The following is a 12627-nucleotide window of genomic DNA, read 5'->3' as shown; positions in this document are numbered from 1 at the left end:
AATGCCATATATAGTATCCCAATGCCATATATAGTTTTCCAATGCCATATATAGTATCCCAATGCCATATATAGTATCCCAATGCCATATATAGTAGCCCAATCCAGCTCCGCTTCACTCTATTTATTCACAGAGACGATGAAAGAGACTTCATTAGACAGAGAGAACCTGTTCAAAGGAGCCGGACCAACCAATCCATGCAAATGATGTCCAGGGAAGGCTATGATAAAAGACAATACAGATAAAAAAAATCTGGATAAATGGTTTGAATTAAGGCATAACAGACGTCACATATTTCAGAAACTCTGAGCAGTACCTACGTGCTTGTCATGTTTAAATGTGACTGAGTAGAAAATGGCAGGCCCTTATGTACTGGTATGGTCTTCAGTGATAGACATACATATCATTCTCAGTAACAGTGTTAGGGAACAAGATTATATAGTTTTACAGTGATACATTTTACCCCTGGCTGGTTTAGCAATACAATAAACATCTTTATAGGGTGCCGGTGGCGGCCCTGGTCAAAGGTAGTTCACTATATAGGCAATAGGCTGCCATTTGGGATGCAAGCCAGTGTAAAAGAACCAATCAGAAGAGTGGATATCTGTCACCATTCCGGCTCTGGTATTGACTCATGGAGGGTTATGGATCCATCATGGATCTGTCACCACCACCAGATTCTCTTGACTCAAGCCAAAATAAAGCAGAGCGCCATCGTCCCCTCTGTCTCACCCCCTCTTACACAATCATACAGCCCATCAAGCCACAGTCAGACAGACAGAAACCCTGTAGTGAGGTGGGGTACTGTAACTGTATGATTGGTAATAATTCCTAACAACATACGACAGTGCTAGATCTGATGAATACAGTACTGTACAGTAAGCATGGAGAGAGAGGCAGACAGACAGACAGACCTTAGTGAGATGGAGATGCTGCTGTATGGTTGGTAACATAATCATACCTATATTAATCACATGCAACAATGCATGAACTGATTAATATAGTACTATAGCTTGTAGCCAGTAGCCTGTAGCTAGTAGCCTGTAGCCAGTAGCCTGTAGCTAGTAGCCAGTAGCTAGTAGCCTGTAGCTAGTAGCCTGTGGCCAGTAGTCTGTGGTCAGTAGCCTAGACACAGAGTAAACCTAATAGTAAACAGATTTTCCTGCCGGGACTCCGAATGAAACGAAGCGGCATTCGCTATTCTCTTCCTTCCAAAAGACTGTTCTTTTCCTCCTCTGTTAGATAACAGAGGGAAAATATGAGACACTGGGCTCCGTCCACTGCACACCTGGGTTCAAATACTATTTGAAATAATTTCAAATACTTCAGCTGTATTTAATTGTGCTTGCCTGGCAAAACGGAACCAATTGAATTGTCACTAAATGGTAAACCTCGCCCATCAGGCGTTCATGCAGGTTAAACCAAACGCAAGTATCTGAACGCTTTTGGATAGTGTTTGAACCATGGTCTGTCCGGCTGCATGGACAACAGGAGGCAGGGATGCTGGTCTGTCCGGCTGCATGGACAACAGGAGGCAGGGATGCTGGTCTGTCCGGCTGCATGGACAACAGGAGGCAGGGTGCTGGTCTGTCCGGCTGCATGGACAACAGGAGGCAGGGATGCTGGTCTGTCCGGCTGCATGGAACAACAGGAAGAGGCAGGGATGCTGGTCTGTCCGGCTGCATGGACAACAGGAGGCAGGATGTGGTCTGTCCGGCTGCATGGAAAAACAGAGGCAGGGATGCTGGTCTGTCCGGCTGCATGGACAACAGGAGGCAGGGATGTTGGTCTGTGCCCGGCTGATGGAAAACAGGAGGCAGGGATGCTGGTCTGTCCGCTGCATGGACAACAGGAGGCAGGGATGCTGGTCTGTCCTGCTGCATGGACAACAGAAGGCAGGGATGCTGGTCTGTCCGGCTGCATGGACAACAGGAGGCAGGGATGCTGGTCTGTCCGGCTGCATGGAACACGGAGGCAGGGATGCTGGTCTGTCCGGCTGCATGGACAACAGGAGGCAGGGATCTGGTCTGGTCCGGCTGCATGGACAACAGGAGGCAGGGATGCTGGTCTGTCCGGCTGCATGGCACAACAGGAGGCAGGGATGCTGGTCTGTCCGCTGCTGCATGGACAACAGGAGGCAGGGATGCTGGTCTGTCCGGCTGCATGGACAACAGGAGGCCAGGGATGCTGGTCTGTCCGGCTGCATGGACAACAGGAGGCAGGGATGCTGGTCTGTCCGGCTGCATGGACAACAGGAGGCAGAGATGCTGGCCGCGCTCCCGTCCCTCGTCATCGGCCACTTTTGGCATTTCTGTGACAAAGAGCTGCACCATTTTAAAATGAAGCACGCTATGCTAGCTCAGGGCTTGGAGTGCTCTCTCAATGTAGCATTTCATTCTTAGTTCATACACAACAGTATCACAAGAGGTTTCTCTCAATTCAGTGGCTTGTTGTATAAACACAGGACCTGATTGTTGATAACTACCTCAAATCAAATATGTATGATTCCTGTCTCATTTAAATAATAAGCCCAATATACATGTATAATGCAATGAAAACAAAACAACCTGGGTTCATACAGTCGGCTACAGTAAAAGGGATCAGTTAGAGGTCGGAATTCAAATTCTTAAAGTCTAATTGTAAGCTATGTTTCTTGTTAACTACTTCAAATTAAATATGTATGTTTCATCTGAATAATAGCCTTATATAAATGTATAATGTAATGAAAACAACAACACAACCTGATCTGATCCAGTATAGTAGCTGAAAGTATTTGTGTTCAGGTAGAAGTCTCTGTAAGCCCAGGCAGTGTAGTGTGTACTGAGGCTTCTTTACTCGGCTCTCGTCTCCACAGTGTTTCCTGTTGTTGTTACTGCTACTGGGGTAATGACATAAACACCACCACGGCAACGGTAACAATAACAGAAACGATATAGGGACCTCAGTGAGATCTATGTGACCTCATTCCTGTGATCAATATCCAGAGGGGGAGGGAGGGGGAGAGAGGGAGGAAACAAAAGCTGTGGGTAGAAAATAGGTGAAGAGGTGGAGGGAGGCATGGGAAATTATGATAAAAGAGGAAGCGAGTGAGGTAGAGAGTTTTTCATTTATTTAACTAGCCAAGTCAGTTGAGAACAAATTCTTATTGTCAATAATGGCCTAGGAACAGTGGGTTAATTGCCTTGTTCAGGGGCAGAAGGACATATTTTTTCCTTGTCAGCTCGAGGATTTGATCTTGCAACCTTTTGGTTACTAGTCCAACGCTCTAAACACAAGGCTACTTGCCACCCCTGTAACTAGTAGCCTGAGTGAGGTAGAGAGGTAAGGTAGAGTTAGCGAGGTAGAGAGAGGTAGAGAAAGAGGTAGAGAACGAGGGAGCGAGAGATGAATTGAGATAACCAGGAGTGTTGTTCATAAACAAAGGGAGGGTAATAAGGGAGGGTTTACTCATTAACAGATGGCAGAGTGACTCACTCATATCACCAACAGGGGAATGGAGAGAGAGAGGAGGAAGGAGAGCAAGATTGAGAGAGATAGGGGCAGAAGGAGAGAAAGAGAGGAGGGGAGAAAGGGACCTAGATCCTATCTGGGGGTATATGATATCAGTCATGTCTCCCACACATCACCATCCTTGGCATATCTTACTGCACTGTCCTTGACTTCACACAAGGAAAGAAAACTAATATAAATTCTATCCATGTTAGTCTGCTCGTTAAATGTCCAATGCAGCAATTTTTATCTCAATATCACATCATAGAAAACAGCTAAACATGGCAATATAAAAAATGCATACTAAATAAGACTTCAAATCAATACTTGCATTCAAAACAGTCAATCATATGCCCTTGTGGTTTTGTGTTTTTTTAAAGAACAGATCAATGATCTGTCTGAGAATGTCAGCTCAGTCATATCAGCAGTAACGATTCCCTAAATTGAGCTGATCATATTATTGGATTGCTCACTCTCCCTTCACTCATTGCCCTGGGGGTCAAAACTAGGATCACACATTTGTTGTCTGTAACAACCAACTACAGGAAGAGGAGAGATCAAAAGCCAGGGAGTGGTGGGCTCCCCACATCTCAGGTCTACCCATCTCCCTGAGTCAAGGACAGGCTGGTAATTGTCTTGAGGTGTGAGCATGCCTCAGTTCGGCTGGCGCCGAGCCGAAGTTAAGCGAACCGAACGAGTGTGCTTGCATACTCCCTTAAAAGACCTTCGCTTGGAAATCTAGATAAAAGCGGCAACAGTACTGTTTGTCCATTTTGAGACGGCATAGCCATTACTTACACACTTCCTCAAAATAGTCAGAATTAATCTAAGATAACACTGTCACGACTTCCGCCGAAGTCGGTCCCTCTCCTTGTTTGGGCGGCGTTCGGCGGTCGACATCACCGGCTTTCTAGCCATCGCCGATCCACTTTTCATTTTCCATTTGCTTTGTCTTTGTTTTCTACACACCTGGTTTCTATTCCCCAATTATATGTTCATTATTTAACCCTCTGTTTCCCCCATGTTTGTGTGCGTGTTTGTTTATAATGTTCAGGTCGTTACTTGTTGGCTGGTATTGTTTGCCGGGTTCGTTATTACGCCCGTTATTTACAAGTGACGGTATTTCACGCACCTTTAGTATTTGTTTTATACTGGTGCTGTTCGTGGAATAAATTACCTTGTACACTCATCTCTGCTCTACCCACAGCCTGACAAACACAAGAAATCTGTCATTCATTTTTATGTTTTTGCCAAGGATATCTTAGTCTAGTTTACATCTAACTAAGATGTTTGGTGCAGTATTTCTCAATAAAAAAATGTGCATGAAAACGAGTCGTCTCTCATTGAATGACAGCAAATACTTTATTGAACAATCCCTACTGTTGACTAATCACGGACGAAGGGGCGTAGACTTTGGTTTGCCTCTAGAAAAAAATATTGTGTGCCTGAATAGCCCAAATATTTTGTCATAATAGATGCACAAACTCTTCCGAACTGTTTTGTCTGGGAAGCATGCAGACCCCTTTACACACTGGGAGTGAGGAGGTGAGAGCCAGGGGAAAGAGGGAATAGGAGGAGGGGATGATGTCATCTCTGTTTACTGAGGAGTAACCTAAGGTAGCAGGTGTAAAAGAAATGCCTGAGCGGGGTCCCCACATCTGTTTTTTAGGGGGAAAGGAAGCTAGTTTAAAGATACTGTATCCCTGAAAACTGGATGGTTCCAGTTCAAATTAACCCCACTGAGGGTGACTGAGGAGCTAACAATCACCTCTCCTAAAGAAAGTGACAGCGGCACAAGTTCTCTCTGAGAGGTTATAATCTCTCTCTCTCGTGATGAGCACAGAGCTTTTTGTCTATCACTCCTCACTATCATCCAAACACAGCACAGGGTGGATATGCTGCTGTCATATCTGGGTAACAGGAAGAAGTGTCATATTACTCAGTCACACCAGTTCAGACACAGAGTACTACACCATGCTGCCTAAACTGTCTGCCACTATTTCTACTGAGCCAAAAATAGCAGTATTTTTACCTGTGAGCTGAGCTGTAACAAATCCTTTTCATCTTGGAAGCATTTTCAGCATTAGTGTGTCAAACTACTTCAATTGTAGCTAAGATCAGACGGGTTTTCCATTATACTTGACTAAAGAAGATAATATGCCAACTGAAAAATCACCCTTTTAGCAGGTAACCCAAGTACCATTCTACTGTGACAGTGTAGTGAATGGGGGAGCCATATTCTTTGAATAACTAATCGAAATCCCCAGGATATCCTCTAGTTAGTAGTCCTGAATGGTGGGCACTAAAATGATTGCCGCTCATCTGAACCTGTTTGTCTCGTACGCTACACACAACCTTGCATTACCCCTGGCTCTGACTGAAACTGTACAAACCTGCAAATGTCAACTCAATTAATTTTCCAATTTCTTGTGAGGTGAAAGACTCTCCTCCTCTTTTTAACCCCTGCTCCACCCCATCTCGCCTTCTCCATCTATCAATTCAATTTAAATTGAAGGGCTTTATTGGCACATCTATCTCTACCTCTCTCCTGCTTTCTCCTTCTGTACCTCTCTCTCACTCTCCCCCCTCTCTCTCATATTCTCTCCCCCCCACTCTCTCTTTCAGCAGATGAAATATTCAGGGGAGCCGGCATGCTGTATGTTTCCGCCCATGTGGCTGTAGGGCTGACTGCTGCTCTGCTATCTCCTCCTCTTCTCTCCTCTGGCTGCTCCCTACACTGTAAACCCCAAGGCATTTGTTTTACTCAAATACTTCTAAATCTCACCTTTCTAGTAAAAATAGTTAGAAATTGCTGAGGTGTAGTCACTTTTGAGGACTCAGGCTCCAGTACACAGTACAGATGTGAAAATATGAAATATTTGATATGATGTATATCCTATTCAACAAAACTGTATGAATAAGGCTTGAAATGACTTACGTGCTTTCTAAATATAGTATAATCAAATTATAAAACTAACTATGAGTTCACCTTCCTTATAACTGTAAAATACATATTTTTATGTTCAGTGTTAAAGAAATGTGCATATTTTCTAATGGTCTCTCGTTCAAAATGTCTGCCCCTATTGCCGTGAACGTCTCACAGAGCTCTAACTTGGTTTCCTGGACTCGTCAGGAACTCACCTTTCATCTCATATTAATATTGTTTGTCTATGACAAATCGTTTTTGTTTAAAATCCATGAATTATTTTTGATAACTTGCTATAAATTGATCTCTGAATGTACTACAGTGACAAAACCACTCTCTCCTGCTGCGCTACGATGTAAGGATTGCAGGCATATGTTGTTAGTGGCTGTGATGTAAGGTCCAGCCCAGAGTTGGACAGTCAGATGAGTGAATGAAATGGTAGGAGGGACATCCCAGCTTCAAGTGGTGTCAGATTTCACATCCTGCTTCACACAGCAGACATATTTCTGTGTCGGTGAGAATCAGAGCTACTGGTCAATACAATACTATGGTGTCCACAGGTCGATTTATAAGCGAAAATGTCGGTCAGAACTGGTACCAGAACTACGCAGGTCCCCAAAACAGGGGACTTTACATCTATTAAATGGTTTAGGTAGTCTCCTCACACTGTTCCTAACCCTGGCAGTAATTATGAATACAGGTTGCAGGTGAATAAAAATTCAAACTGTTGGATATCCAAACTCTGGCTGGATTCCAATAAGAATACACATCACTTTGCATTCCAGTGTTATGTGACTTGCAAGTAGGGTTGTACAATTCTGGTACGTTTCCCACGCTTTCTAGAAATCCCAGTTGGAAAATTCCTGGAAATCTTTCAACCAGGTTTATATATATTTTTTTTTCTGGGAATTTTGGTATAATTACCGGAATTTAGAAAACCTACTAAACCATGAGTTTCAGGCCACTGTATTAGGATAACGCTAGGCCTCAAAGTAAGGCCTTATGAGACATGTAATGTATTGTCACAAAAAATGCATTGTCACAAAGAGTTAATTATAATTAATTATTAATTAATTATAATGATAGCATTAGCCTACAAACTCACTTGGTGAAGGCCTCACGACCAACAACATACACATTCAACAACCATGTCTCTGTCACTACAGTCATGGGGGTTAACTCTTTAATTCACTCGAAAAGGAAAGGCACAATAGGACATTTTATTAGGGGCGTGGCTTAGTGAAGGCATTACATTTTTTTTTTCAAGCTGATAGAACTCAAATATGGAACCACTACATGGTCACAGTGACTCCATCGGTGTGAGTAATTACTACAAAATCACTACGTAATTGTACTATGATATATTAAGTGCGATGGATTTCCTCAAAAGTTTTGATCACAGTACATTGGGGTTTACAGTGCACTCCCTGGTCATCCTGGAGCAACTGAAGTCAGCAGACGGAGTCAATATGTATGTCCAAAATGGCACCCTATTCCCAATGTAGTGCTCTACTTTTGACCAGGGCCCATAGGGAATCGGGTGCAATTTGGGACACAGCCTTGCCTCCAGTGCAGCCCAGCCCAGTTCAGCCCAGACAAGCCCATGATACGATCCAGTGCATAAGAACACACTATTGATCCTCCCATGGATTCATTAGCTTGCCCAGTTCATCTGATTCTCCCATGGATTCATTAGCCTGCCCAGTTCATCTGATTCTCCCATGGATTCATTAGCCTGCCCCAGTTACCTGATCTTCCCATGGATTCATTAGCCTGCCCAGTTCATCTGATTCTCCCATGGATCATTAGCCTGCCCAGTTCATCTGATTCTCCCATGGATTCATTAGCCTGCGCCAGTTCATCTCATCCTCCCATGGATTCATTAGCCGCCCAGTTCATCTGATTCTCCCATGGATTCATTAGCCTGCCCAGTTCATCTGATTCTCCCATGGATTCATTAGCCTGCCCAGTTCATCTGATTCTCCCATGGATTCATTAGCCTGCCCAGTTCATCTGATTCTCCCATGGATTCATTAGCCTGCCTGGTGGGAGGCCGGGGTGATTCATTAGTATTTTTTTTATTTAACCTTTGTTTATCCAGGTAAGTCAATTAAGAACAAATTCTTATTTACAATGATGGCCATGTGTGTCTGACAGAGGAATGGGGCGAAATGAGAAACCACATACATAATAATGGAAAAACACACCTGTGTCATGACCATAGAAATAGAATTACTAGAAAAACAAAAGACAACGGGAATTTGACTCCTGGGTACACTCAATATGGCTGGTAATTCTATGTCTATGGTTATGACCCTGCCTCTGCCCCACTCCGCCAACATAATCGGCAGAGGGTCAGCGAGGCATGACTAGAGAGCGAGCACCTTCTCGCAACACACAAGTCATGTGACAGGGGTGTTGGATAAAGATTTTCATAATCAGCATTTCCCTGCCCATCAGAGGGGAACGACATGAGAACGCACGCACATACATACGCAGGCACACACACACACACACACAACATAGCTAACAGATAACCCAGCGCTACAGGCTGATGTCTGTTCTGAATAAACAAACCTATGAAGCGTGTTGGTCTCTCCTATCAGAAGTGTCTACAGTACAGAACACTGTGATACATGCACAGCATACAATTCACCATGTGTCAATCATTTATTTCTGTCTGAGTAACGTTAGGTACTGTATTGCTTAATTCTGTCAGCAAATGCACAATTTATGTATCCTTAGAATACGCATTGCAAGAGATGCTTTCTCCAACCTTTCAGGATAAAGTAGAAATGTGCACTTCAGTCAAACAAGACGGACGAAACCCTACTCTGGTTATACACAGTGCTGCCTTTACAGTATTTACTGTAACAGATCATCAACAGCGTATATATGTTTGGCTATCCTAGCTCAAATGAAAGGTGCCTCGTTCATTACCCATAACAGAGTATAGAGCACATGTAGACTATAGCACACAAACTGCCCATTCATTCCTGGTACAAAATCAGTCCATGAAAACGCTTTCCTCCTGTCCAATTCTCATGAAAGAGAAAAATATTACACAAGAACATTCTACACATGCATAAGACATGAGAGATACGAATCTCTGCCGATTCACCTTTGTTGTGAGTAAGCGTGTGTGACCGTCTCGGCGAGCTCAGTCCAGCAGGCATGCAGCTAGACTCCATCTGCTCTCTCCTACACTCCTCTCTACTGTGCTCTAGCAGTGTGTGTGCGTGTGTGTGTGTGTGTGTGTGTGTATGAATACTCCAGCCCTCTCTCTGCCTGGCTATTGTCACAGGCAAGGGAAGGGAGCCCTACTGAGCATGCTCCAACTGAACAACCCTCGCTGTCGGCATGGAAACCGGGAAGCAGGGCAGGCAGCAGCGGTGTATAAGTGCTGAAGCGCTTTCTACTCACTCTCTGTCTGTCTTATCTCGGTTACTCCTCTCTCTCTCGCTCTTTAAGGGCTTTACTGGCATGGGAAACATATGTTTACATTGCCAAAGCAAGTGAAATAGATAATAAACTAAAGTGAAATAAACAATAAAGTTAACAGTAAACATTACACTCACAAAAGTTCCAAAATAATAAAGACATTTCAAATGTCATATTAAGTATATATACAGTGTTGTAATGATGTGCAAATAGTTAAAGTACAAAAAGGAAAATAAATAAACATAAATATTGGTTGTATTTACAATAGTGTTTGTTCTTCACTGGTTTCCCTTTTCTTGTGGCAACAGGTCACAAATCTTGCTACTGTGATGGCACACAGTGGTTTTTCACCCAATAGATATGGGAGTTTATCAAAATTGGATTTATTTTCGAATTCTTTGTGGATCTGTGTAATCTGAGGGAATATATGTCTCTAATATGGTCATACATTTGGCAGGAGGTTAGGAAGTGCAGCTCAGTTTCCACCTCATTTTGTGGGCAGTGTGCACACAGCCTGCCTTCTCTTGAGAGCCAGGTCTGCCTTCGGCAGTCAAAGATTTCCTTAGTTTTGGGTCAGTCACAGTGTACTCTCTGTTTAGAGCCAAATAGCATTATAGTTTTCTCAATTTTTTTGTCAATTCTTTCCAATGTGTCAAGTAATTATCTTTTAGTTTTCTCGTGATTTTGTTGGGTTTAATTGTGTTGCTGTACGGGGGCTCTGTTGGGTTTATTTGTGTTTGTGAACAAAGACCCTGGACCAGTTTGCTTAGGGGACTCTTCTTCAGGTTAATTTCTCTGTAGGTGATGGCTTTGTTATGGAAGGTTTGGAAGTCACTTCCTTTTAGGTTGTTGTAGAATTGAACAGCTCTTTTCTGCCTAATTCTGCTCTGCATTCATTATTTGGTGTTTTATGTTGTACACAGAGGATATTTTAGCAGAATTCTGCATGCAGAGTCTCAATTTGGTGTTTGTCCCATTTTGTGAATTCTTGGTTGGTGTGTGGACCCCAGACCTCACAACCATYAAGGGCAATGGGTTCTATAACTGATTCAAGTATTTTAGTCAGATCCTAATAAGTATGTTGAATTTTATGTTCCTTTTGATGGCATAGAAGGCCTTGCCTTGTCTCCCAGATCGTTCACAGCTTTGTGGAAGTTACCGGTGGCGCTGATGTTTAGGCCGAGGTACGTATAGCTTTTTGTGTGCTCTAGGGCAACGGTGTCTAGATGGAATTTATATTCATGGTACTGGCAATTGGACCTTTTTTGGAACACCATTATTTTGTCTTACTGAGATTTACTGTCAGGGCCCAGGTCCAATAGAATCTGTGCAGAAGATCTAGGTGCTGCTGTAAGCTCTCCTTGGTTGGTGACAGAAGCACCAGATCTTCAGCAAACAGTAGACATTTGACTTCAGATTCTAGTAGGGTGAGGCCGGGTGCTGCATACTGTTCTAGTGCTCTAGCCAATTCGTTGATATATATGTCAATATATATATATGTCAAGCTGCATCCCTGTTTCACCCCCTGTGGAAATAAATATTTGTGTTTTTTTGCCAATTTCAACAGCACACTTGTTGTTTGTGTATATGGATTTTATAATGTCGTATGTTTTTCCCCCAACACCACCTTCCATCAATTTGTATAGCAGACCCTCATGCCAAATTGAGCAAAAGCTTTTTTGAAATCAACCAATCATGAGAAGACTTTGCCTTTGTTTTGGTTTGTTTGTTTGTCAATTAGGGTGTGCAGGGTGAATACGTGGTCTGTTGTACGATAATTTGGTAAAAACACAATTTGACATTTGCTCAGTACATTATTTTTGCTGAGGAAATGTACGAGTCTGCTGTTAATGATAATGCAGAGGATTTTTCCAAGGTTACTGTTGACGCATATCCCACTGTAGTTATTGGGGTCAAATTTGCATCCACTTTTGTGGATTGGGGTGATCAGTCCTTGGTTCCAAATATTGGAGAATTTGCAAGAGCTGAGAATGATGTAAAAGAGTTTAAGTATAGCCAATTGGAATTTGTGGTCTGAATATTTTATCATTTCATTTAGGATACCATCAACCCCACAGGCCTTTTTGTGTTGGAGGGTTTGTATTTTGTCCTGTAGTTCATTCAAGGTAATTGGAGAAACCAGTGGGTTCTGGTAGTCTTTAATAGTTGATTCTAAGATTTGTATTTGATCATGTATATGTTTTCGTTGTTTGTTCATTGTTATAGAGCCAAAAAGATTGGACAAGTGGTTTATCCATACATCTCCGTTTTGGATAGATAACTCTTTGTGTTGTTATTTGTTTTCCAATTTTCCCAGAAGTGGTTAGATTCTATGGATTCTTCAAATACATTGAGCTGATTTCTGAAATGCTGTTCCTATTTTCCCGTAGTGTATTTCTGTATTGTTTTAGTGATTCACCATAGTGAAGGCGTAGGCTCAGGTTTTCTGGGTCTCTATGTTTTTGGTTGATACGTTTCTCAATTTCTTTCTTAGGTTTTTTCATTCTTCATCAAACCATTTGTCATTGTTGTTAATTTTCTTAGGTTGTCTGCTTGGCATTTTTAGATTTGATAGGGAAGCTGAGAGGTCAAATATACTATTTAGGTTTTCTACTGCTAAGTTTACACCACTATGACAATGAAACATATTGTCCAGGTAATTGTCTAGAAGGGATTGAATTTGTTGTTGCCTAATTGTTATTTGGTAGATTTCCACACTACTTTCCTTCCATCTATATCATTAAAAAAATTATTCAGTTCCTGTGGCTTTG

General features: G+C 42.5%; 1 protein-coding gene across 1 annotated transcript in view; it reads right to left on the bottom strand.

Moving 5' to 3' along the window:
• The window catches only part of LOC112073588 (uncharacterized), a 50257-nt gene extending 40610 nt beyond the window's left edge, over positions 1–9647 (bottom strand). Inside the window, exon 1 of the mRNA XM_070440211.1 lies at positions 9537–9647. The gene's annotated coding sequence lies outside the window, so the exon portion shown is untranslated. The remainder of the gene's footprint in view (positions 1–9536) is intronic.
• Positions 9648–12627: the final 2980 nt, after the last annotated feature.

Source organism: Salvelinus sp. IW2-2015, unplaced genomic scaffold (assembly GCF_002910315.2).
Source record: "Salvelinus sp. IW2-2015 unplaced genomic scaffold, ASM291031v2 Un_scaffold2309, whole genome shotgun sequence".
Lineage (NCBI taxonomy): Eukaryota > Metazoa > Chordata > Actinopteri > Salmoniformes > Salmonidae > Salvelinus > Salvelinus sp. IW2-2015.
Note: the sequence above shows the minus strand (reverse complement) of the source record. Positions and strands in the feature narration are given on the sequence as shown.